The 27,388-nt window shown below is 47.1% G+C and overlaps 1 protein-coding gene across 4 annotated transcripts in view; it reads right to left on the bottom strand.

Annotated features, from left to right (window-relative positions):
- Positions 1–27,188, bottom strand: part of LOC136325992 (protein FAM163A-like) — a 51,448-nt gene extending 24,260 nt beyond the window's left edge. For 2 of the 4 annotated variants that reach the window (XR_010729360.1, XM_066261273.1), the window contains exon 1: positions 26,641–26,811. The gene's annotated coding sequence lies outside the window, so the exon portion shown is untranslated. The other 2 variants (XM_066261275.1, XM_066261274.1) reach the window with 2 other exon arrangements.
- Between the last annotated feature and the right edge of the window lie 200 nt (positions 27,189–27,388).

The following is a 27,388-nucleotide window of genomic DNA, read 5'->3' as shown; positions in this document are numbered from 1 at the left end:
CTCCTTTCTGCTTCTATTAAATCACAGCGTTTAAGAGTCATCCTGCATACCTCCTTCCCTCCTTCCCATCCCTATCTCTTCATAACTAGGTACCAAGAGACCTTTGCTAAAGTGCATCTGATGCTCTTATTTTCAAGATTTTAAAGCCCTTAGAAACGGCAGAGTCCTCGGTCTTTGCCACACACTGTGATTGACAGGTGCCCTCAGTTCCTGCATCACCGAGATGCTGAGAAGCACACTCCTGGTTCTTTGGTTTAAGTCTGGAACTTAGCTCTAGTCTAGCTGATACGATTAGATAGCATTGCATGTTTAACCAGTGTCAGGAACTTTAGCTATTATTCAGTGAAGAATAAGGCGTTTTAAATAAACACAAGTAACCACAAAGATAGTTAATGCAAACAGTTTGGGGGCAGGTACTTGAATAGGAATCGTAAACTCTTCAGTGAGCACCAGAATCCCTTTGAGGGCCTGTTACTATGCACTGCTGGCCCCAGCCACAGAATTTCTGATTCAGCATGTCTGGGATGGGGTGGGGTGGGGGTGCATTTCTACCAGGTCCCAGCACCACACTTGAAGAAGCACTGACACTGTGTGTGCGTGGGTCCTACCCCTGCATGGACTAATGGCCACAGCACGGAAGAACAGTCACATCTCACACATTTAGCTTTGTTTATACATCACTTCTTCAAGTAAACTGATTACAGTCATTGGTAAATAAATTGCTTGCATTTTCATAAGTATGTTTTACATTAAAATTTTTCCATTCCACTCCAGGAGGTCAAGCTCAGCAACTCCTTAGTGTGCTTGCAAAGGGCATAATCAAATGGTCAATAATTCTCTTTCTAAATAGAACTGTGACTATAAATTTACAGATTATATTCTACTAGTTATGGTCCCCTTTGAGATCTTTACCCATAACACAAAAAATACATTTGCATAGTCCACCATTGATAGGACTCTCCTCAGAATGAGTGTGTCATGTCTTGTCTCATAATATCCGCATGAACCTGCTTGGTCCCAGCCCCTGGTGTATTGCTCCAGGGATGGAACCAAGATCAGACTCTGGGTCATGGCTAGATATCCTTCAGGGCATGCACACTTTGCAAAAACACTGTATCACTTCTGAAAAGAAATGATAATATTCACGACAGTAATTTCACACACACATACACACACACACTTACACATACAAATGCATATGCCTCTTTATCATTTATATAGTATTTTCATATCATCTAAAATAAAGCTCAAAGCAACCCTCGGATATAAGGTGGGATGGTATTATTATTCTACTTAACACATATATCAACTGAGGCTCAGTTTGTTGAGGTGATTTTCCCAAGATCTCCCAGCCAGTGGCAGCCAGGCCTCTAACCAAGGCCATGGCCGTATATCACCACTTTATCATTCACATGTTCCCAGAGTTAATCCTCCCTGCCTCACCCCCATGATTCTGGAGGCCTTGGGACCTCTGCTAGAAAACAATATAAATCTATCAGTTTACCTACAGCGGGATAAGCAAAAACCAATGAGAGGAGATAAGTAGGAAATGTGAATTCACATTAGTATTCAGTTTTTAGTCTCCAATTCCAAAATGCAAAACCATGTTTCCTGGAACATTTCAGTCTATTCATTTAGCTGGAACATCATCTTGCTGCTGCCTGGGCTCCTTCACAGAGACCCCCTAACCAGGTCCTGCTGGGGCTCTTAACCTTGGGAGGAAGCAGCTCTCTGTGCCAGCTAAGAGCCACCCACGTCAACCAACCTCACTCGTTTTCATTCAAGTCCTGGGAAATCAGGAACACTGATGGGCCAGGGCACTGGGCTCTCCTGGGGCTGCTTTATCCTGAAGGAAAGGCATAACCCCACCCCTCCACACCCCTCGGCCTAGGCTAGGCTCAAACCCAATCCCTTCTTTCTACTTCTGCCTCCAGTACCCTGGGTCAGAGCCTTGTGACCCCTCGTGGACTATCAACAGTATAAAACATTTTAAATGCTTATTTTGATATGACTTTTATTGTCTCCTTCTTTAGTAACATAGACATGGTGAAGCTTTTTAAAAAAAAGTCTAAGGACGATAAAAAAACCACCCAATTCATTACCTAGGATAATCACTATTAATATTTTCTATTGTTTTCCAATACATGAGTGCATATATTGAAATATTTAGCTTTTTATCTCAGATATAAGACCTAAATATTCCTTGCATCTCTGGATCAGTTTTATCTCTGCCTACGACCCTCCTTCCCAAGCCCTGTAATTCTAGCTTGGAAGCCTGCACACACACAGCTTTATAGGTGTATGTGTTTTACTTTTATTTTTATTGAGAGATAGAGAGAAACATCAATCTGCTGTTCCACTTATTTATGCATTCATTGGTAGATTCTTGTGTGTGCTCTAATCAGGGATCGAACCATATTGGGACGAGGCTCTAAACCAGTGGTCCCCAACCCCCGGGTCGCAGACCGGTACCAGTCCATGGGCCATTTGGTACCAGTCCGCAGAGAAAGAATAAATAACTTACATTATTTCCATTTTATTTATATTTAAGTCTGAACAATGTTTTATTTTTTTAAAATGACCAGATTCCCTCTGTTACATCTGTCTAAGACTCACTCTTGACGCTTGTCTCGGTCACATGATACATTTATCCATCCCACCCTAAAGGCCGGTTTGTGAAAATATTTTCTGACGGTCCGTGGCCCAAAAGAGGTTGGGGAGTACTGCAAACGACTGAGCGACAAAGCCAGAGTGTATGTATAGTCACAACCGCCAAGAAGAGAAATGTATCTTTATATCTTACCTCAACCCACAAAGGACTGTAGGTGCTGGAGAAACACATACATTCAGTAGAATAAAAGTTAAACAGATAAAGATGGCAAGGATGGTAGCACAGCAATGCAAGGCCAGCCACAAAGCTGGTGCACAGGATGGCTGGCCATGGGCCTTGGATCTAACTCTGAGCTTCTTGGCAAGCAAAGCAAAAAGGGAAATACAGTCAGTTAGAACAGAGCCCCGTTGGGAGGAGCTCAGTGTTGCTCTCCACTAAGCCCTGACAGGACCTCTTCCTGAGAGTCTCTTGAAGGGGACGCTGATTTACAGAGCAAGCTTACTGCTCACAAAAATCAGGGGATATTTCAAAATGAACATGAATTGATAAAGAAAAGAAGCATTTGATTTTTTGTTTTTATCAAACAAGAACATCAGAAAAGCAAACGACAACTCAAAGAAAGTTGTTTGATTATACAAATGAGATGTAAAACCAACTTTTATTTCATTGGTGAAAAGGCACTATACAAAAGGCTGAAAGTACTGGACTATCTTCACGGTCCCTGGTCCCCTAATTTTTGTGAGCAGTGTACCATGTCATCACAAACGTAAAAAGTTAGCTCCTTATTGTGCCTCCCGGGGCAGCCTGAGGCCCTAACCACCAAGCACAGCTCTCTGGGAGGGAGAAGCTGTGTTCAAACCCACAGCTCTCTGACTCAGAGCTTGATCTGAAGTTTAGGGCATCTGCAGCGATTCTGACAGCTGCTGCCTGGAGCCCAGGAGGTCTAAGGAGCTTCCTGGAGTCTTCGGGGGTGGGTTGCAGAGTGGGTGATGGTGCGGGCAGGTGGACTGCACAGAGCTTCTCACCCAGAGCATCTCTGCTTTTTCATCTTACATATTAGAGTGTGGGGTCAGCTGTTTGACAAAAGGGTTTTGCATCAAGAAACTGAAGTTCAAAAACCTGTCATGAGTAATATTCCTCTTCACTGACCTTTTGACAACCATTTGCCAGCAGAACTTAAATTCATGTTTAAATTTTGGGGCAAAAACCTTAGGTTTCCATTACCCAGTACAGGCGTGGCCAATAGTTTTTGCCCCCTGGACCAGATTAAAAAGAAAACTTTTTTCACAGGCCAGACAAAATATTAAAATTAAAAATGTTAAATACAAAAATGATTTGTTTAAGTAAACAAAATTTTATTATGTAATTTGTTTATGAATAAATGTGAGTGAAAAAATTTTAATATACAATATTATTTTATTAAAAATATTTTTAAATAAAAATATAATTATATACCGTATAAATATCCAAACTATCACAATCAATCGGAACAATATTTAATTAATAAAATGAGCTTGAAGGGGTTATATCAGAAATAAAACAATTATTTCGTTTTACAAACAGCCTGGACATGTTTTCTGTTATCAACTGCAGCTATTGTCTATGTTAGAATGCCACTTGATTCAGCACACTTAGTCACAAAAATAACAAATTGTTTGACCTTGAGTATGCACTGGCAAACTCCGCCTAAAAGAATGTGGGTTTCACATCGCTGCTAAATGTCAAACAGTTCATATATCAAAGTACATAGACAAGTACAAAAGTTGTAAATCTTTATAATAGAATTTTTTTTAAAAATAAAGAAGTATCGCAAATCCATTTGACCAATTATTGGAAGTTAACCTTAGATTAGTCACATGCGGAATTCTTTTCCACGTATCACTATCTTCTTAAATATCTCGATTGCCAATAGTCAAAGACGCTTCCACTTCTGAGTAGCTAAGATTTTAAAGTAGTGGAGAATATTAAAAATTTAATCGCAGGCCGCATAAACTCATTATGCGGGCTGGATCCGGCCCATGGGCCGTATGTTGGCCATGCCTGACCCAGTATATACCCAGAGGAACTGAAAATGGGTGCTCAAACAAGTACACACACACACGTGTTCATGGACATATTATTCACAACAGCCAAGAGGTGGGAACACCTCACATGTTCAACAATGGATGAGTGGATCAACAATGGTGGTATATACATACAATGAAATATTATTCAACCACGAAAAGGAATGACATTCTGAAACATGCTACGACATGGATGAACCTCAACAACATTAAGTGAGTCAGACACAAAAGTTACCATATTGCACGCTTTCATTTATACGAAATTTTCAGAATAGGCAGACTCAGAGGGACAGAACGCAGACTGGGGAGAAACTACTTACTGAGAATGGGGTTTTGTTTTGGAGAGGTGGGAAGGCCACTGTATTGTACACTTCAAAATGGTTATTTCATGCTATGTGAATAAATTAAACAGAAACATCTGGAGGGCAAACCATCAATGTAGCCGATGAAAGGCTATGTGACAATCTGACAGTCAGCCGAGCTGAGCGTAGGGCTGACCCCCTCCTGGAAATGAAAGAGCACCATCTGGGCCATCACACACACTCCTCCTCGCAGAGCACGGCCAAGGGGCAAGCGGCCAGTAGTGGATGTTAGGGTGGGAAAGTGGGAGGCTGCTTCCCTTTCATGTGATCTCACACTGCTCTTACCTCTTCGGCACCTGGCCCACCATACATGCTCCTCCAATCCCGACTGGCTGACCAGATCACAAATAAGTGTGGGTCTCTGTAACTTGGAATCCGTAACTCACCTGTTTCACTTGCCCTCATATGGAGCTATTTCCCTATCATTCTTCACCCCCACCAATTCATTTGGCCTCATCTGCTTTTGAATTTATAGCAAAGAATTAATGAGAATAAATCTTTCCTGCCAGGGACTCCACAGAATGCACATTGTGGGTAGGATTAGGCTTTACCTCAAAGGAGATACTCACAAAACCAGACTCACCTTTCTCCTGTTCTTTCTTGTGGATTCAAGGTCAGCCTCGGCTGCTTTTCTTAGGGGCCTCAAACTACCTATTCCCTGGGTGTCATGTGCTCACCCATAAGACAACATACTCTTTCATGTTTTCATCCATCCATCCATCATCCACGCATCCACCCATCCATTCAGTTGATATTTATTGAACAGTGAGTGTCTTATCATCTGCCAGGCTCTGCACAAACCTATTACTGGAGCTGCAACTGTGGACAAGACAGGCAGGCTCCCTGAAGAGGCAAGTGTGGACCCAAGCCACAATGACAAGTGTGCTGGGCTTTGACAGGGAAGTGCAGGGGACTATGAGTGTGTTTTCCAGTGGACCAGACAGGTGTGGGGGCTCTGAGCTTGAGGGGTTCACTAAGCTGAGATCAAGGATTAGATCAGTAGAAGCCAACATGGAGATGGAGTTCTCCAGGACCCGGGAGGGGAAATAGGCTGTCCTGGCTACGCTGGCCATGACTTCGGCCCAGTCTGAGAGCAGGTCAGGACATGGAACCCCGCAGGGAACTGGGACAGCTCATCCTACACACCACAGCTGAGTACTTCCCCACCCACTTTTCTACTCTGGCCCTTTACCTACAGCTCCCTCCCAATCCTCCTCCAAGCCCCCACTCTGTGTCATCAGGTACCAATCTCAGCTTTTAGGGGCCCCTTTGAGAATCTGATGTAAGCTGTGGACATTCTCCCTGAAAATTAAACCCATCCTCACAGAATTCTGCTCATAAACTCAGGGAATCCATGGAACCCCCTGGAGCGCATCCCTGGCCCGTGCCTACACCCCCCACCGGGAGTTCATGGGCTCAGGGTTGAGAGGCCTCGAGCCACCCACCCCAGGAGGGCTCTCCCACTGCACTGTCCTGGCTGGTGGCCCCTGCCCCTTAACGTGCTTGTCACCCAGGGCCCAGGGGAGCTCTGCGGGGCGGGGGAGGGGGCTGATTCTGTGCCTCCTCCTCACTCTCCCGGGTCTGTGCTTGAACCCCTTTTTCTTTCTCTAGACGCCTGTCCCTCTCTCTCTTTTGATCCTTTCTGCCCCTGAAAGGGCTTTTAGCACGGTTGAGGCTCCGCTCCAGGCCCTCAGTACCCCCCACCCAGCCCACCACAGGACCTCCCCTGCCCCTTCTGGGCCAGCTCAGCACGCTGCTGCTGGGAAAAGCCTCAGAGATAATTCGGTCCGGCAGAAGCTCCTGACAAGCAACTGACTTCCCTCCCATGGGGCCACAGTCAAGTTCAGCCATGCTGCCCAGGGCTGAGGAGCAGCTGGTGCTGGATAATGCCCCAAGGAAGGAGCACCAGGACCTGGAGGGAGGTGATGGACCAGATTCTTTAAAAGTCACTTTAAAATATGCTTCAGTACTTCCTGCTAGTTGCTTATGACATCTCACCCTCCTCGTTAGTAATAGGACCTTGTTTTGTTTCTTCAATTCTTTTTGGGAGAAATGTAGATTAACATGAAGTTTGTAAGAAATAATGGAGATTCCCAGACACCCTTCACCCAGTTTCCCCCAATGGTTGCATCTTGCAGCGCCACAGTGCGGTCTCACACCAGTGTCCAGCGTCCAGCGACATTCAGGTTTCACCAATTTTTTTTTTACTTTATTTACTCATTTTTAGAGAGGAGAGAGAGACAGAGAGGGAGAGAGAGAGAGAGAGAGAGAAGGGGGGAGGAGCTGGAAGCATCAACTCCCATATGTGCCTTGACCAGGCAAGCCCAGGGTTTCGAACCGGCGATCTCAGCACTTCCAGGTCAACGCCTTATCCACTGCGCCACCACAGGCCAGGCGGTTTCACCAATTTTACAGGAGCACATGCATGTTTATGTTTTTGTATTTCGTTCTATGCAATTTTATCACATGTACAGATTTGCGCGAGCACCACCACAGTCAGGATACAGAACAGTTCCGTCACAAGGATCCCCGTGGCTACCCTTTGAGAGCCACAGTCACCTGCCTCCTTCCCAACACCCCTAACTCTGGCATCCAGTCCTCTGTTATCCATTTCTATGATTCTGCCATTTGGAGAATGTTATATAAAATGGAATCATATTGGATGTATGGTAGTCTCTTGAGAGAACCTCAATTTTCAGCTGGGCATTTTGCCACTCCGAACAAAAAACTGTATTTCCCAGACTCCTTTGAATCTAGCGTGGCCGTGTGACCAAATTCTGACCAACTGGATTTACGTGGAAGTGTTATCTGGTCTCTTAAGTAGCCTTACTTAAAAGAGATCTGACTCAGAGGGAATAGTCCCCCTTTTGGCTCTTCTGCTTTTCTTCCTGGTCTATCAGGATATGATGGCTAGAGCTGCAGCAGCCATTCTGAACCATGAGGTAAACTTGATGACTGAGAGTTGCCAAGTTCTAGGAGCTGAAACAGAAATCTAGAAGCCTGTGTTCTTGATGACACCACAGAGCTGCTATATCTGCCCTGCACTGTCCATGGTCAGGCTTCTTTTAAGTGAGAGAGAAATAGAGTTCTATCTTGTCTAAGCCACTTTTTCAGTTGTTATATCCAAATAACCCAATCCTAACTACACAGAGTGTTTTAAGTTTTTAAGCAGAGGAGAAACTTGCTTAATGCAGTGAGGTTTAGCAGAGACCAGAAGTAAGAGTTATCCAGACAAACGGTCAGGTGAATAGTATCCTAGGCAGAGGGAACAGCATGTGCAAAGGCCCGGAAACCGGAAAGCACACATGTATTTTGGGGAACCTAAAGGGTTTCAGGGTGACCAGGGCACAGGGAAAGAAAGGGGTGGGGTGCAAAATGAGTCTGGAGAAGCAAGTAGAGTCAGGTCCCCAAGGACTCTGAAGGGCACCACCGGAGCTTGGACTTCATTCCAAGGGCAGAGGGACTTTCTGGATATAATTAAGCAGGGCTGAGTGACATGGTCAGAAGAATGGATGGGAAGTAGCAGGGCGTGGTAAGAGTGGTGAGAAGGAGAGCAATTAGGAGGCACTGCAGTGACCTAAGCAAGAGACGACAGTGACTTGGCCTAGAAAAGTGATTATGACCATGGGTTAAAGTGGGTAGATATGGAGTTTTTAGGAGGCGAATTCAGTCACAGTGTTGCTTGGATATGGGTGGTTAAAAAAAAAAAAAGGAATTAGGGATGAGTGAATGAAAAAATACATAAATAAATGAATAAACTAACATATTTACTTCATACAGTGGCCAAATGTTTGGTAAATTGAAAGTTGCTGACTGCAGACAGGAAGGTCTGGTGGATAAGCTGTCCAGGCTCAGGAAGGAAGGCCTGAGCCCAGAGCCTGTGATGCTCTGGGAAGAAGTCTGAGCCCTCATGCCACTGACACAAGGCAACTTGCAGTCTGCAGGGCCTTTGTTTGTTTGTTTTTGCACTGTTGGCCAATGATGGCGGCATTTTATTCTCTATACCTTACAATCGATAATGGCCCAATCTGTTCTGATTTCAGGAATAATCTGCTAAATTCCTGAAGTGTGGAGATGGTGTGTGTGTGTGGGGGGGGACACACAAGTGTGGCCCTATCCAGATGTAACCTTTCAAATCTGTTTTAATTAAAACTTTTTTATTATGGAAAATTTCAAACATACAGAAAAGTAGAGAGAAGGGTATAATGAGCTCCTAGCCCTGTTTCATCCAAACCTTCTACTGACTACTGTGAAGCACATTCTAGACATCACACATGAAATTTATAAACATTTTGGTATATGTTTCTAAGTTATTCTTTGTAAAAACATATAACACAATAGCCTGACTGGTGGTGGTGCAATGGCGTCTATAGCATCAACCTGGGATGCTGAGGTCCCAGGTTTGAAACCCCAAGGTCACCTGCGTTAGCATGGAGTTGACACAGCTTGAGTGTGGGGTCGTCAGCTTGAGCATGGGATGATCAAGATGACCTCATGGTCATTGGCTTGAACCTTAAGGTCGCTGGCTTCAGGCCAAGGTTGCTGGCTTGAGCAAAAGGTCACTGTCTCAGCTTAAGTTCCATGGCCAAGGCATGTCTGAGAAGCAATCAATGAACAACTAAAGTGACTAACTATGAGTTGATGCTTCTCATGTCTCTCCCTTATGGTCTATCTCTCTCTCTCTGTTTCTCTTTTTTGCATATATATATATATGCATATATATATGCAAATATATATATAAATAAAACACAATACCACTAGCACACCTCCAGAAAACAAACAGCAATTTCCTAATATAAAAAAGCCAGTGTGCATACATGTAGGACATTTGACCAACCAAAGCCAAAGTGGGATGTTCTCACAGGCAGACAGTCATCAGGACCTGCCTGGATCCTGTCCTCTGCCTTGTGGCCTGTGGAAATCTTGGTGGGCCTATCCTAGTAACTTTAGGTCAGACCAGCGCCCCCAAACACTGATGCTGGAAATCAGAAGACAACAATAAAAATTCTGAACAGAGACATTTGATTGGCTCTGTGGTCTGGGGCCAGTCGCTTTGTTAATGTGGGTGACCAGCTGTGAAATAAAGGGTTAAAAAAACTGAGGAAGCAACTGCAAAGTCCATCAACAGACGAATGAATAAAGAAAATGTATGTACCACATGGAATATTATGCAGCCTTAAAATGGAAATCTTGCCACATACCATAACATCGAGGAACCTCATGGTTCATTATTATGCCAAGCAAAATAAGCCAGTCACAAAAGGACCAACACTGCATGATTCCACTCACATGAAGTACCTAAAGTAGTCAAAGTCAGAGAAACATAAGAAGAAAGGTGGTTGCTCAGGGCTCGGGGGGGGGCAGGGGAAATTATGTTGAGTGGGTAAGAGTTTCACTGTTGCAAGATGAAAACGTTCTAGAGGCCTGTTGCACAACAATGTGAATATACTGAAAACTACTGAACTGTACGCTTAAAGTGGTTAAGACGATAATTTTGATGTTGTTTATCATCAGGTCTGTTCTAGCTGTAGGAATTGTAGGGACATAATAAAATTCTGGGATGCTGGTACTTTGATTTGTGTTAAGAGGTGCTTCAGAACACCATTACTTTCCTTCAGGGAAGTGGGGCGGGAGGGAAGTTGTATTTGGAACCTTCTCCACTTTTACAGATTTCATCAGGAAGTATGAGGCTGCATACCTGCGGACTGCAGGAAGGGGGCGCCAGGGGGCTGGGCAGGCTCTCTAAGGTGGAATTTGGGGGTTGGAGCTGGGGTTCATCAAGTCAGAGAAACAAAAGAAAGTGGAAGCCTTTATCACCGCTGGGCTGTCCCCTGGGGAGCATTCTGGGAAGAAAGGAGAAGGCCCTGCTGGCCGAGCGCAGCCATGCGGGGGATCCGAAGTGACAGATACAAATGTGTAGTACACTGGGCAGACATGTGGGAGGTTCGAGTGTGCGCAGCTGACCGCGGATGTGGACGGGAGGATACTGGAAAGACTGCTCGGAATCTCTTCCCGGGGCTGCACCGGGGTCTGCAGAGTGCTCTTAGCACTCGTTATCATAAGGGCGTTTTTTCAAATGAGCAGGAGGAGCCTGGCCTAGGGGAATCCAGGCAGCAGTGGTCAGAACTGGTCCTCTGGTTCCACCTCCCTGACCCCTCCTGGGAAGAAGCCTCTTAATCTGCACCAGCTAGAGGGCCGAGAACGCGCGCACTACACTGGACGGGCAGTATTATTTTAGTGCCCAGGAGAAGGACTGCAAGAGAACTCGATGGTTCAAGGTTTCTACAAAGGAGTAAAGACGCCTCAAATGTGAGGGTTCTGCTGTTCATGCTTATTTTGGTACTCCGTTTGTTTGTTTGGGAGCGTTAGGTCCCTCCATCCAAAGGGGGGGCATAAGGTCCAGACCCATGTTCTGAAGTTGCTGAGGAAGGATGAGGTCTCTCCCAGGCCTGGGCACTATGGGGAGTTAGGGGTGGGGAGTCTGGAGGCCCAGCTATGGAGCTTCTGTCCCTGCCGGCCATCTGTTCTGGCCCTTTCCACAGTCACCCTCTGGGCCGTCACGCTCACCCTATATGATTGCTGAGCACTAGTGGGAGCACTCCACTCCACTGTCTACCATCCACGGACACAAGTGAGCGAGAAGGGTCTGACTGAAGCAATAGTCTGGAACCAGCTCTGAAATTTAAGATAAACTGTAACACTTCTCACCACAGATCTCGCCACCCACCTGGAGTCCTGGAGCCTGCTGGCTCCTCCAGGCCCTGAGCAGCTCCCCTCTAAGACTCTGAGCGACTCCCACCCTGCCCCCCAGCACTGATGCTCTAATCGAAAGAACTTCATTTGGCTATGAACTTCATACCTTTTGCTCAGACTCACACGGGCTGATACCCAGTGTGGCCTTGCTCTAAGCGTAGTCCCTGGACCAGCAGCACGGACATCACCCGGGAGCTTGTCAGAAATGCAGAATCTCGGGCCCCACCCAGACCTGCTGAATCAGAACCCACTTTTAACAAGGTCCCCAGGGGAACTGGGTGCACATTCAAGTCTGAGAGGTACTCAGACATCACACCCGACCTGTCCTGCCACCAGGGGCAGTGGCATCCCCTCAGAGGCGATCAAATCACCAGCTGCAGCCGTTATCACTGGGGGGGGGGGGGCAACAGGGAGCAGGAGGTGGACAAGGAAGCGGAGGTCACTATAATATGTGAAGTGCATTTAAATTTGGGGGCACTGAGATGAAATCTGTGAAGACATCCCATCAATTCTGAGATCCTGTGATTTTTGTAATTCATTAACAGGCACACACCAACAAAATAACAATCACACCTAACATTACTGAGCTCTTGTTATGAGACAGGCACTGTTTTAAATAGAAGAGCTTTAGATATGTTGATTTATATGATTTCACATAGCAACCTCTTGAGGAATAGATTATAATTATTCTTATTTTACAGATGAGGCAACTGAGGCTCAGAGGTCAAGCGACTTGTCTGCGGGTTCAGCATGGATGCGCGCCAGAGCCAGCCTCTGCATCCTGCCAGGTGCCCAAACCATGTCAGACCACCTCCAGAAGGGAAACACTCCCTACACCAGTATCTTTCAAAGCTAGGACATACCTATCGGGTGGCCAACCACCTTGGTTTGCCTGGAACTCAGAGGGTTCCTTGGATGTGAGACTTTCAGTGTTAAGACTGGAAAAATCTTAAGCAAGTTTGTTGCCCCGCAGAGACCTGACACCTTACCTCCCATGTAGAGCAAGGAAAGAAGTAGAAGGGAAGGAAATGAAATGTAATAGGAAATCCTTGGGGTTACAAAATTGTACTGAATCAGAGACTGGGCAACCTGTTTCTATTTGAAGAACCGAGAACCTATCCACAGGACTTTAATGACGCTCATTCTATATCTGTGGCTCAATTTCCCTGCTCCTCGAATGCGTACACTTCTACCTGCCTCACTGTCTTCTCCCCCTCTGTCCCAATGTCACGAGAATAAACGGGAGCCTGTGGCTGGTGCACACAACAGCATGATGTCCAGACAGAGCCAGATAAAAATACTGGCCTGTGTTCCCCTCATCAAGGTCACCCTGCACAGGGGCCTCTTCCATCAGCTCAATTTTCTGCAGTATTGCCCGCCAGTTCTGTGCACCTCGTTTCTTTTGAGCCCCTGGGAAAATGATTTGATTGGTTTAGGTTTCATTCAGCTTGAGAGTCATTTATAATTTCCCAAATAAAATACAAAGAGATCAGTGTGTGTGTGTGTGAGATCTTTTGGAAATAATTTTAAAAGAAGCTCCCCAAACAAAATTGGTTGGGGCTGGTGAGCAAGCACCAAGGGCGAAGTGTGAGGGAAGGTCAAGGAGAGGGACCCAGATGCCTTCGCACACCTGGCTAAGGCTCCTGGGAAAGGACCGCTTCTCAAGACAGTGAAAGCCGTTGTCCTGCAGCCACTGGACGGCAAGCATTAGGATTTCCCTGCCATTTGGGAAAGGAGAAGGGTCTGGCCCTCAGTCTCCACATCTGTGAAATGGGACTTGCTACACCAGAGACCGTGAGTCTCCTCTCAGGCTGAGATGCAGTTCTCCCAAGTGTCCCGTGACCTTTCTCAGAAGTCAGCTTCTTCAGACCTTCCCTAACTTTATTAGACTTGTGATTAAAGAATCGCACATTTTTAGAGTAGAAGAATAGAAAAAAAGCAGAGAACCCAACTGCCTTCACTTTTCAGAAGGAGAAAGTAGCCAGTCCAGGGTCCTGCAGCCTCTTTGCTCACAAGTTTCTCATAATTACGTCAATGGCTTGATACTGCAATCTAAAGCTTGGGTCCATTCTCTTTCCAAGGAAGCTATGAACTCCTAGAAGACAGGGACCATCATGTTGCCCCAAATATGTCTCTTCTAGGCTCCCACAGTGGTCTGGACACAATGGCCTTCATTCTTCTCGCTGGCTGACTAAGGCAGAGCTGCAAAAAGGGATAGGCGAGCTCCTCATAAGCACAGCGAGGAAGGGGGATGGGAGATAAGACATGACAACCAAAGCTTCCCTCCCTCTACTTGCTGACCCAATAACCAACCCGGAACATTCCTAAAGCTGACAGCATGCACATGGAAAAGAACAGCTCTCCATTCGAGCTGAGAAAAGGCCATTACTTTGATACAACCATGAAAAATAAAGCATTTCTCTCACAAGTGGCCCAGGAATTCACCGTTTGGGTCTCCCTGCTGCTTTGTGTCCCTAGACCATGGGGGTAGAGCCATGCAGGTAAAGTGTTCTAACACCTGGTAACCAATATGCAAGTGAGAACGGCAGACATCTAGCTTTGTGCCTGGGGAACAGGTTCACAACTCTCTTCCCCCAAACGGAGAGGACGGACTGACCCACATACCCAGCAGGATCCCAGTTCTCTCCAGCACTTGAAAAGTGACTCTTCTGATGTTTATTTCCACTAAAGGCATATACTTGTAAATCTTGAGTAGGGAACAGAAAGAACTATTGGATCCTGGTCACATCCATTTGTAGCAATTATCTAGGAGATAGGTTACTAATGTGATTATCTCTCTGTCTTTATATGATTATATGACCTTTTAAAAATCATTCTTTCTTTTGTTCATTCTTTCTCTCATTCATTCATCCATCCCTACCTCTACTTAACAATTGCATTTGGCATCTTCTCCATGATGTGTAACTTCTTAGCGAAAATTAATAAGACATTTTCCAAGCTTTAAAATTCCCTGCCTTTAAGCAGTATACCTTAAATAGGGAGGTGAGGGAAGCTGTTCAGGGAAGGAACAGCTAAGTTAAATCCTAAGCTCTGGTACTAACTAGTTATTCATGCTCTCTGAGCCTCAGTTTCAACAGCTCTAAAATAGGAATAATTCCTCATAGAACTGTTATGAGGTTTAAAAGGGGAAAAGTGTATAAAGAACAATACCCAATGCTTGGCATGAAAAAGGCCTTCTATAATTGTTAGCTTAAAGAAAGTGATCCTAGATGGAATCTAATGAACAAAATGAACTAAAAGAACAAAATAGAAATAGACTCATAGATCTAGAGAACAGACTGACAGCTGTCAGAGAGAATGAGGAGGGGCTGGGTGAGAAATGCGAAGGGATTGAGCAAAGGAAAAAAACGTATAAACACAGACCACAGTGTGGGGATTGTAGGAAAGGGGATGAGCGGAAGATGAGGAGGGTAGAGTGGGGAGAGATGGTGATGGAGGGAGACTTGACTTAGGGTGGTGAGCACACAATGCTGTATACAGATGATGTATTCTAGAACTGAACACCTGAAACCTGTATAATTTTATTAACAATGTCACCCCAATAAACTCAATAAAAAAACTAATAAAAAAGAAAGTGACCCTAGAATCCAGTTTGCTCCTCAGCCCTCTATTCATCTGACCCCTCATCCATCCCAGTCAATATTGTTTTAAGCTCATTTTGCTCCCTTGGACGGTGCTCTTGCTGCTTTAATCCTCCAGTGAGTTGGCCCTGACTTGATTCTGACCTGTTTGAGAACGTGATCTGTATCAGAGTCGCCTGCAATGGCCCTGCAGCTGCGGGAGGGCGGATACACAAAGTCTGTTCATAAATAAACACACAGACATCAAGGCTACTGGCTGTCGTAGTAACAAGACTTTATGCTTTCCTGGCTCCTGTCATCTTCGGCACTGAAGGCACTTAATGAATTAGTCTCGCTTGCAGTCCTGGAGAAAATATACTGCTGCATCTACAAGGAGCGGTCCGGGCAGCCATGCAGAAGCCCATCGCTCTGGGGAGCACGGTCAACCAGACAGGTCTCTAGAGCAGCTCTGTTTGCCGCATGTTTCTTGTCATAAACATAATAATTGTATGTTAGAAAAATGTTAAAGTACAGAAGTCAAAAGATAAAGATTGAAATCCCCTGTAACTCTGTCCACTTGCTGACAAGCACTGTTAACATTCTGTTGCACCCTCGCACACATACACACACTTCCAGGGATTACGCTGTGTGCATGAGGTTTTATAATTTAACAACGGATCACAAGTATCATTTCGTGTAAAATATGTTTCTAGAGCATTTTAAGTGGCTGCTGGTTTACTAGCAAAATCCCCCATTTTTAAACATTTCAATGGATAGCTATTTTAACCGTGAGAACAATCTTGTGATTTCTCTCTCTCTGGGATTTCCTTTTAGGATTTAGGGAACAGTGTGAGCGAGGACACATAGCATGGAGGAGAGGGCTGCGTCTGTGAAAGTAAATGTCGCTGGGTGTGCCAGGAGTGGAGAGGGGTGAGGACAGTCAGGGGCCATGGTGGGGAACGTCATGGGACATACGAGAGGAACACTGAGTGGTCTTAGGCAGCTCTAGACTTTAGAAAGAACTTTGTGTTAGCAAGAGGAGGGACGCCCTGGAGAAGACCAGACTAGGAGCTCAGAGACTCCACACCTCTCCTCTGTACCTGTTTCCACAATGCTGCCACTTGCCCCTTGACACCCAAAGGTCACATCTCTTGTCATGATCTTGTCTTTGACAACCCTTTTTTCCTTTGTCCCAGCCCCAGATTTCATGCCTCTGCCCTGCGCTGCTGTTGGCTCCTCTGGGTCTTTGCAGGGTCCTGCTGGGTCTGGTATGCCTGTCCGTTCTCCTTCACATCACTTGGTCAACTGATTTTTCACCTCCTCCAGTTTTCCCTTCCTCCCCTCCGCCCCCCAGGCCGGCTTAGCTCCTCTCCACGGCCTTCCACAGCATCTTGTGCCGGAGACTCATACACCTCCACACCGTGCTGTTTGGTGTCTGTCTTCCTCCTAGACTTTGAGCTGCTTGCGTTAGTGTCTTACACGTCAGGCATACATTGAGCACTCAATAAATGCTATTGAATAAAGTAAAAGTGGTCCCAGAATCACTACTGTCAACCCTTGGGTAAGAAAGCATGCTAGGCATCAGGAACAAGGAGGCAACTCCCGAGTTCATCCACATCCCAGCTCAAACATTGCCCCTTATGAGAAGGCTTCCTTGACTAGTCTGGGCACATCTAGGGGCTCTTCCTCTGTGTTCCCCAGCATGTGATACAGTCAGCACAACATTTATCTGATCAGATTTATGTCTGAGGGCAGGAACCATTCCTTTTTTTTTTTTTTTTTTCCTGAAGCTGGAAACAGGGAGAGACAGACAGACTCCCGCATGCGCCCGACCGGGATCCACCCGGCACGCCCACCAGGGGGCGACGCTCTGCCCACCAGGGGGCGATGCTCTGCCCATCCTGGGCGTCGCCATGTTGCGACCCTCCTGGGTGTCGCCATGTTGCGACCAGAGCCACTCTAGCGCCTGGGGCAGAGGCCACAGAGCCATCCCCAGCGCCCGGGCCATCTTTTGCTCCAATGGAGCCTTGGCTGCGGGAGGGGAAGAGAGAGACAGAGAGGAAGGCGAGGCGGAGGGGTGGAGAAGCAAATGGGCGCTTCTCCTATGTGCCCTGGCCGGGAATCGAACCCGGGTCCTCCGCACGCTAGGCCGACGCTCTACCGCTGAGCCAACCGGCCAGGGCCATTCCTTTTGTCTCTGTATCTCAGCCTAGGTGCTTCAATAGACATTATGAGGGGAATAAAGGAATGAATTCCATGGATGCTCATTCTCTGTATATGAATGAGGTCAGAAGAGATTGGGCTTTTGAATTAATTGAACTTCTCTCTTCATCCTGGCCCAGTGCCCTGCCCGTATGATTAAATTCCCTAATAGAATCTGTCCTGGCTGAGCACCACATACAAATCCCTCAGCATTAAATAATGGAAAAGCATCCAAGTGCTTAGAGAAGAAAGAGAAGGGTGCCTTGGCGATGGGACATGAGACAAGTATGGATAGAGAGATGTTCATTTACTTCTTGGGTACGGACAGTCTGGGAGCATTGACGGTTACTTCATACCAAAACCAATTATGTGTTAGGCACAGTGCTGACTGTGAGGAAGGAAGTTAAAAGAGCAGCCTGTGTTTGCTGATCATTTGCTGTGGGCCAGGCACAACCTGGTGGAGAAGGCGACATCGTCACCACTCCCATTTCACAGGTAAGAAAAGAGGCTCAATGCCACATAGCTAATAAGTGCTCTAATATTATCACCTTTCTCTAGTTTCTTCACCCTTTCTCTTCACTGTCCTTATCACTCCCATTAAATAAACTTCTTCCCCAATCCTGTCTCCCAGCTGTCCACCCCTTCCCTTCAATGGCTACACCCTCATCTCCCAACTGCCACATACAAACATGCTGACATCTGCCCTTATTCTGTCCTCTTTCTCTCCAGTTGGCCCAAAGAGTGGTCCCTCCACCTGCACAGGTGATGCTGTTCACATGTCTCAGGAATCTTATGTTATGAATTATCCTTCCTTTAACCTATAACTTTTCCTTCCGCTCAACTGGATCCTTTCCACTGGCATTTAAATGTGCTCAATTGCCTCCCATTGAAACATAGTGAAACCACCCTAACTTTACAACTATCACAGCCAACACTCTGGAAAGGCTTGTTTGTAGTGCAGTATCCTTTTCCACCCACTCTCTCATCCCACCCACTCTCTCCTCCACCCACTACAATCTCACTTTGCCTGTCACATCGCTGGAGCTCTTGCCTAAGTCACCAATGGACTTTTATTGGGCCTCATTTTCACTGACTTCTCAGCAGAACCTATGTTTTCTCTTCTCTTCAGGAAATACCCTGCTCTTGGCATTCACGTTTCCACTTCCTGTTTATTTTATTTCCCTATCTCTCATGGCCATCCTTGTCTCTTTACATCTCAGGCTTATCCTCCTCTACTCGAAGGTAACCCCAGCTTCGTCTTCTAAGCCTGTCCTCTCTCCCTAGGCAGGGTCATCCATGTCATGGTTTCAATTTCCCCTTGACATCGATGACGTACCAAGGTACATCTCCTGCCAAACCTCTTCTCCAAACATCTGCTTATATACCCACCTGCCCTCTTGACTTCCCGACTCAGACGGTTCAAAGGCTCCTCACGTACAGCATGGCTGACATTAAACTCATGATGTCTACCCCAAAGGCTGCTTCTCTCACCATGTCCTGTCTCACAGAATGGTACCACCATCCACTGCTGCAAAGCTGCACACCTAGGACGCATCCTCAAACTTCCCGCTCAACTCGCACATCCAAACCATCACTTCCTGTCCATTGCACACTTAAAACCTTTTGAATCTACTTCTTTTCATCTCCACTACAAATGCCCCAGTCTGAACACTGTCATCTTTCACCTGGACTACTTCAAGAGTCTCTTAATAGGTCTCCCTGGACGTAGTCATGACCAACTCAAACATAAAGTTCACACTATAGAGCCAGGATCATCTTTCTGAAATGGAAAAATCTGTAGCCCTCCTGCCTAAGTACTTCAGCACCTACCCATTGCTTTGGAATCAACATCAAAATCTTTACTGCGACTGGTAAGACTCTGCAGGTTCTAACTCCTTCCCATCTTTCCTGCTCATCTCATATTCCTCCTTCTCTCTGTCTCTCTGCACCCCCAAATGCCATGTTCTCTCTAGCCATGGACTTTGTCTGGACTATCCTCTCCCAGCTCCCCAACCCCCCTCACCTCCTTAGCTCCTACTTTCTCCAGGTTTTAGCTCAGTCATCACTTCTTCAGGATGACTTCCCAAGTCCTTCTTGCATGGCCCCAGACCGCTAATTACATAGTCTTCTAGTGCTGTTTATCTCTAATATATAGCTTGTATCTCCACGCCACTTTCCATTTACTTTGTGACAAATCTGTTTCCCCTGAATGACTTCAAGCCCCATGAGGGCTGGGGCTTTGACTGTTTTGGTCCCCCCCCCCGCCTCAATACTGTATCCCCCTGACATTTCATAAATGTTTGTTGACATCTTGAAAAAGCAAGCCTTACTTTTCAACTCAACTCTATCTAGGTTCTGGCCTCATTACTCCTCTGAAGTTGCCCTTGCTAGAGTCATCAATGACCTGCCAACGCTGTGCTCCTATGAAGCCCTGGTGTTCCACCAGCTGGACTGTGGGTTTCCTGCACTGAAATAGAATCTTGGCAGTCTCTCCCCAATTCATAGAAAAATGAGCTGACAGAATATTCTCAATTGAAAGCTTTTGTTCTAGAAAGTTTTCTTTCTTAAAACTTGGTGCCTGCTATTCTATGTGTGTGGTAGACTCCAGTATAAGATGCTCTCCGATTTCAAAATTATTATCTCTTCAGCCATTTTAATTTGTAACTATTTCATAGTGTCCTCCGGAGAGCACCATGATTTCCATGGATTTCAGGACATGAACAAGTGTTTGATACTGGCCAAATCCAAAGAAATAATTTTTGGTTCTTTTATTTGTCTTCTTGGGGGTATCTGGGACTGTTTATCGTGTTATCTGTTTATTTTAGCAACCAGCACTTATTGAACACATGTTGCCCTCAGCCCTGTGTCCACTATGGCGTTTATCTGTCCTCCTGTGATCTCTTCCGTGACAGCCATTCCTTGTTTTCTGGGGCTTCACAGATGTTGCATTCTTTACAAACTGAAGGTTTGTGGCAACTCTGTGTTGGGAAATCGATGCCAACTCTATTGGTACCCATTTCCCCACAGCATTTGCTCACTCTATGTCTTTACGTCACATTTTGCTAATTCTCATAATATGTCAGGGTTTTTCATTATTAATATGTTTATTATGGTGACCAGTGATTGTTGACCTTTGGTATTGCCAGCGCGAAACCTTCTACCAGCAGAAAGAGCACAACTTACTGAAGGCTCAGATGATAATTAGCAATTTTTAGCAATAAAGTATTTTTACTTGAAGTATGTAAAATTTTTAGACATAATGGTATTGCACATTTAATAGACTAGAGTGCAAATGTAACTTTTTTTTTTTATGTGCCTTGACCGCGGGCCTTCAGCAGACCAAGTAACCCCTAGCTTGGGCCAGCGACATTGGGCTCAAGCTGGTGAGCTTTGCTCAAACCAGATGAGCCCGCACTCAAGCTGGCGACCTCGGGGTCTCGAACCTGGGTCTTCTGCATCCCAGTCCAACGCTCTAGCCACTGCACCACTGTGCACTGGGAAACCAAACAATCTGTGTGACTCGCTCTACTGCAGTGGTCTAGAACAGAACCTGCCGGGTCTCCGAGGGATGCCTGAGGTCCCAGGGACACAGGGGCTGTGGCTTTTCCTTTTATCTCTCCGTAGTCAGCCGAGCACTTGGTCCAGACACACAGGTCATGGTTGTTGAATGCAGGAATAAATGAGTCAGTGAATAAACAAGAATGAAATGGTGAGGCGGGTCTTGAATCCTTATCTCCAGGGCTCTACCTCCGATGCCCTGCTGTCTCCCTACTGAGAAACTCACGGTGACACAGTGGATTGACACAAAGAAGTGTTGATTTCACATCTGTAAAATATCATCTGTTCTTTTTTTAAAAAGTAAAATGAATCTGATATAAATTTATCCTAGTTTTATACGTCATGTACTTGTAGGTTACGCTTTTAAAATCTAAAGTATGGTCAAACCCTGATGATTTTACCACCAAAAAAAAAAAAAAATCATAGTGATTGACTATTTTACAGGGTTATACACAGTTTCAAATACCATGTGTTATGTCTATGGCAGAAGTTGGGTAAATAATGACATTATTGATACTAATTTACCTTTAAACACTCTGTAGTCTATCATAACATCATGCCTTTGCCCGAGCTGTTCTCTCAGCCACTTCTACCAAGCTTGTTATCAAAATCATACTTAACCTTCAAAGGCCAATGAAAAAACTCACTTCCTCCAAAAAGACCTTAATAGTCTACCAGAGTTACTTGGGCCAGCCTTTGATTCACTTTAGCCCTCCATATGTGACAGCATGGTGCTTGTACCTCTCCTACTGTGTTCTCCGGTCTGCAGAGCCCTGCTGGTGACATGAGTGTCCCTCTCCCACTCCGCCTTGTGGGCAACTCAAGTTCAGGGACCACACCATGCACACTTTTCTCTCCCCAGTGCCTTGAACAATAGATATTTCCAAATTGAAGCAGTTAAACTGATCATTCACTACTAGAATGATTTGGAAACATTTTTTGTGTGTCATTAGGTGACTTAAAAAAAAAGTGTTGGGCACCTCCCTTCCCCCTCCTGGCTAGGCTCTGCAGCCGTGGCTGAGAGCCTGGTCCAGCCTCATGCTGTCACCCCTGTGGGCAACAGCAGCACAGAAGCAGCTGCCTGTGTGCTCCAGAATTTATTTGGGGAAAGAATCAAATCTCTCTGAAGTGGAATGGGAGTCAGAGGTGAGTACTAAATGGTGCACAGCGTAGGAGGAGAAAGTTTTGCAGTGAGCCAGGCTCTCAGCTCTCAGGCTGTTCTTTCTACACAGCAGACAGACTCCAACGCAGGCCTGGAGCTCAGGGGCCGCCCTGTGCACCTTCCTCCGTGGGTGCAGACCCAGGGCCTCACGAGCACATCCTCACCACCCTCCATACCGCTAGCATCTGGACCAAAGCAGAAACCATCACTCTTTGTCCTCTCTCGGTCCCCAGGGAACATCACACGCACAGTTCACTCAGCCCAGCCCAATACATACAGAGAAATAAGAGAGATGGAAATCCAAACCAAGAATGCTGCTGTGTCCCTGTGCCTTTATGAACCTATCCAGACTACAAAGGTTACAGATCATCCATCAGAGCATGAAATGCCCAGCCACCCACTGGCATAGCCCAAACTGCGCAGGTCTGTGAGCACCTGTGTGGTGTCATTGTGCCCATGTTACAGGATCCTGTGCAGAGAACAAAAAAGTCACTGAAGGGAGAGCAGAAAGGTGCTGCTTGATGGCAATGTGCCTGGGCTCTCACACATACCTGATCACAAGTGTAGATGACATAAGGTAGGCAGAGTGCCTGTCAGAATGACTGGGACATAGGAAGCTCCCAGTGAAGGCTAACCACCCATCTCGTGTGGCTGGAGCAAGCCTTTCTTCCACTGCTTTTGCTGTTCATCAGCCTGGGCTACCCAGAGGAGGGAAGGCAGTCCCTGATACCTGTCTGTATCCCTTTAGTACATCCGTTGGCCTCCAGGGTGATCAGCAGAAGGGAAGTCTTGGGGTGGGGGACTCTTGAGGGTGGGCAGACAACCGAGTTGAGCATCTGTGCTAATAAAATGCACCCAAAGAGGCATTCAGGGACCCATTGATTGATAGCATGACAACTCCCATAATTAATCTTCCCTCCTCCTCTGGGGCAATAGAGCCTTAGACTTTAGAATAATTTCCAAACCTTTTCTTTCAAGTGTATGATTCTTCCTCTCCAAATGCAACACCAGAAATAAACCGACACACCTTCTGCCCTCTCGGATGACCAACCACAGTGTTCCTCCCGCGCCCTTACTAATGCCGTCAAGGCACTGGTGCTTTTCCCTGTGTGGGAAATACTGGGCACTGAAAAGAGGGGTAGTTTCTATTTCTCCACTTTGCTTTCAAAGCTGGAGGGTCAGATCATGCCTACCCAGCTCAGAGAGGTCTAAAAACACCGCCCCACATCCCACTCCAGTTTTCCAAGCACAACCTGCATACTGAAGTAAATAAATTTTGGATGGCCAGATACAATGGGCTCTGTGGGGTCTCACAGCCCCATTGGCTTTTATTCCAACAGGAACCTCTCAAGCAACCTGAGTGTGTGTTTCTGTGTGTATATGTGTGTGTGTGTGTGGGGGGGGTATAGCCCCATACCACTCAGTTGGAGAAGAGCTTGAGAGAACATCAGGAACAGATCAAGAAAGGGATATTAAAAAAATAGTTAATACAATCACATGGTTCAAAATTGAAAAGATATGAAGGGTTTACAGGTCCACTCTGCCTAGAGGCAACAGATATCATCATCAGGGTTTGTGTATATGGTTATGAACTGACCAGCAAATAGCTTGCACACTCCTCCTTCCTCCTCTTTCATAACATGAATAGTAGCATATTATAAACACTCTGCACGTTTTGCACTTAGCCATACATCTTGAAAATTACTCCATGTCAGTTTAGAGTAAGCTTCTCCTACTTTTTTTATGGATGAATAGGACAGTACTTGACTATCTGGAAGTACCACAAGGTATTTAACTGCCCCGTGACTAGCAGGTAAGTTGTTCTTTCAGAGCTCAAACAATGCTATGATGTACATATGTCTTTGTGCCCAGAGGCAAGTACAACAGGAAGTTAAATTCCTAAAAACAGAAATACTGCGTCCATGTCACGGGCCCTTCGAATTTTGAGAGATGTTTCTAAGATGTCCTCCAAAGAAGTTGTATCAATTTATTCTCCCATCAACAATATACGAAAGTGCCTGGTTTTCCAGAATCTCATCAGCAGTTTACCGATCTTTCTAAAGTTTGCTAACCGAATGGTAAATAAGTATGTCATTGTAGTTTGCATTTTACATGTTAAAGAATTAAGCTTTGTCTATGAATTACACCCTCGAGTCCTGGGAGCAATGAGGAGCATGCATTTACCAGGCCAGATCTGTCCCGGAAGTCTAAGGGGGTCATAAACATCTCCTGTAACAACAGATAATGGTCTTTACTCACAATGGCTCTGGATTTTCAGCTACTGCTTGTGTGTCTGGTTCTTCGTGGGAGGAGAGTGGCCCTGTGGAGGGAACAGGGACTTGGGAACCTGATTGCAAGCACAGCTCTGACATTTACTTACTAGCTGAATGATCTTAGCATGCTATTTAACCTCTCCCAAACTAAGTCTCCTCACATGAAATATGGGGATAATAATATTGATTTCACAAAGCCTTGTGTCTGGCACATAGAAGGTACTTAATGAATGGCAGCAACTTTCATTAGTGTTAATAACCATCAGGCCAGATCCTCAACCTCAGGATACTTTTCACAACTGACAAGACCTGGAACCAAGCAGCCAGGGCCAAAACGCTCTTTTGTTAAGTAGCTACCCAGAGGATCCCCAACTCCTCCTCTGGACCACCCCAGCCTCCTTCCAAAGTTAGCAGGAGATTTCACTAACACCCAGCCTCTGGGTGGTGCGGGGGCTGCTCCTGCCAGGCTCCCTTGTTAGTAGATGATGTCTGTATTCAGACAGAGGTGCCAGAGGCACTCTCCGGACTAAGCAGAGCTCATTTCCAATTACAGACGGCAGGCTAAGACAAAACAGAGATTCCTGGGCAAAACCTGAGGGACTTGCCCTTATGAGGACCAGAGCCTCTCCTGAGCACACTTTTCCATGAGGTCACAAAATGCAGATTTCTAGATCTGGCAGGAATTCCAGTGATGCTTTGAAACTAAAGTTTCTATGGCCTCCCCACCCCACCCCAAAGGACGTCAGAAGCTTTTCCCATTCTTGTTCCATCTTGTTCCAGGCTGGAGAAATTGTAGCCATCCATGCCCCTTATGTGAGAGGGAATCTGTGCTGCTGACTCAGCTAACGTCACAGCTGAACCCTGGGGGGCACAGTTAGGGTCCTGCCTGGATGCTAACATGACCCCCTATCTCTGCATGCTGGTTTAGGTCCTCTCAGGCACGGGAGCTGGGACCTTGGGAGAGAGCTCTGAGAAATTATAACTGTTTTCAGAGAATATTCCTTTGTTCTCTCTTCCCTTGAAGGAAAGGAGCAGGATCTGTCCTCACGAGTACTTCACTGGTACACAAAGGAAACTGCCTTTCCCTCTGAGGACTCGGAATCCCCGCCAATCTCGTGCAGAGTGAACATGCAGGGATCTACAGTGCCCCCATCCCTGTTGTCTCTTACCGCATAAAAGGCGGTCTGGCTCAGGCGCTAGAGGACGTGACAGGGCACAGAGATCTGACCGCACAGACGTCAGTCCCTGCCAGTTACATTGCCGCCGCCTCAGAAGCCCCTAGCCCAGCAGATGCGCCCTCCTCCCAAACCGTGTCCTCCGGCCAGGCCGTGAGTGTGGGCATCTCAGCCGCCTGCTGGCCCAGACTCCCGGTTGGACTCGTCCGCCCAACCCCCCAAAGTTGCTAGAACAGCAAACTTCCAGGCCCCCACAAATCCACCCAGAGAAAAAGAATGTCTAAGTGTGGCAGAAAAACATGGGTGGTGTATGTAGCACAAGGCGCTGACCGGGAAGGCAGATCTCCACCCCTGCCTCCCTCTCTGCCTTGGGCCACCGTGGGCGGTCTGCGGGAGCCCCGTACTTGGTCCGCTCCACCCCAGCCATGCTTGGGCGAAGAGGGTGACGTGAGCAGCAGAACTCGGGGGTGATCCCCACGCTTTCTGCTTGTCCCCTGGTCTCTCTACTGGGCCAAACTCCTCCAAGGCCACCGAGCCAGGGCTTGGCTGTGGTCGGCGCCTCGAGCCCAGCCAGCCCTGCGGGATGGCAGTGCGGGCTGCCGGCCCTGGGGCCTCAGTAGGACGTGCCCGGTGGCCCGCGTGAGAGGCCGGTGTCTCCGTCCCTGAGTCAGGCGGCCCGCTGCTGGCTGTTCTGGACCCGCACGCACGGACAGAGACGTTGACCCTGCGCCGCTAATGCACATCCCCCCTCCTTATTTTGTACAACTTCAGGAGAATCACCAACAAACCGAGCCAGCCTGGCCAGGAGGGCTCAGAGGCACCCCACACTCTTGGACCAACCCCGCCCCACAGACGGACGGAGCTGCTCGCCCGACCCGAGTCCCCGCGCCTCTCACTCACACGCGCCCAGAGGTGGTGCTCCGGCCACCGCATGGTCCTTGGGTGGTGGCGGACACCGAGGCGCAGCAGCCGTGTCCGCGGGGTCCCGCCGGAGGAAGGTGCCACAGGGCAGATCTGCGAGGCGGGGCTGAAGCATGCGATAGCGGCGCACTCTGGGGCAGGCACTCCGGCGAGTCCTGCCAGGAGGCGGGGACATCGCGACCCGCAGCCTGACCACCCGGCCGGAATCACCCACCTCCCTCAACGCGGCCGCGCCTCTCGCTAAGGTCAAGACCGAGATGGGCAGTGGGAGGCGGTCCCGGACGCGCTTACCCGGGTATGGCGGCACCCTCGAAACTGCTCCCTGGCCCGGCACATCCACTCGCTCGGAGCCGGTGCCCCGCGGGGACCTGGGACCGCCCCGGGCCCAGGCCCCGCCCCCCTTCTGTTCCCCTTTCTTTGGGGAACGTGGGTGCCTAGGAGAGCGCCCTGACCCTTTACCCAAGCTGAGTGGCTCTGCGCTAGTGGCGACTCCCACTGGGTCTGCGCTCGTACTTCTGGGCGTTGGGGGTTGGGTGGCGCTCCGAGTACTGGACCTGCACAGAGCCAGAACCTCGTCGCCCCTCCAGGTGGCAGGGGCTGGGGGCAGGTACCGAGCAACCTGATTGGCGCTGGCCTGGGGGAATCTCCCAAGAAAGAGGCTGTTTGCACGAGGGCGAAGGGAAGGGGTAAAACAGCGTAGGCTGGTGACTTCCAAAGAGCTATCCTT

Source organism: Saccopteryx bilineata, chromosome 2 (genome assembly GCF_036850765.1).
Source record: "Saccopteryx bilineata isolate mSacBil1 chromosome 2, mSacBil1_pri_phased_curated, whole genome shotgun sequence".
Lineage (NCBI taxonomy): Eukaryota > Metazoa > Chordata > Mammalia > Chiroptera > Emballonuridae > Saccopteryx > Saccopteryx bilineata.
Note: the sequence above shows the minus strand (reverse complement) of the source record. Positions and strands in the feature narration are given on the sequence as shown.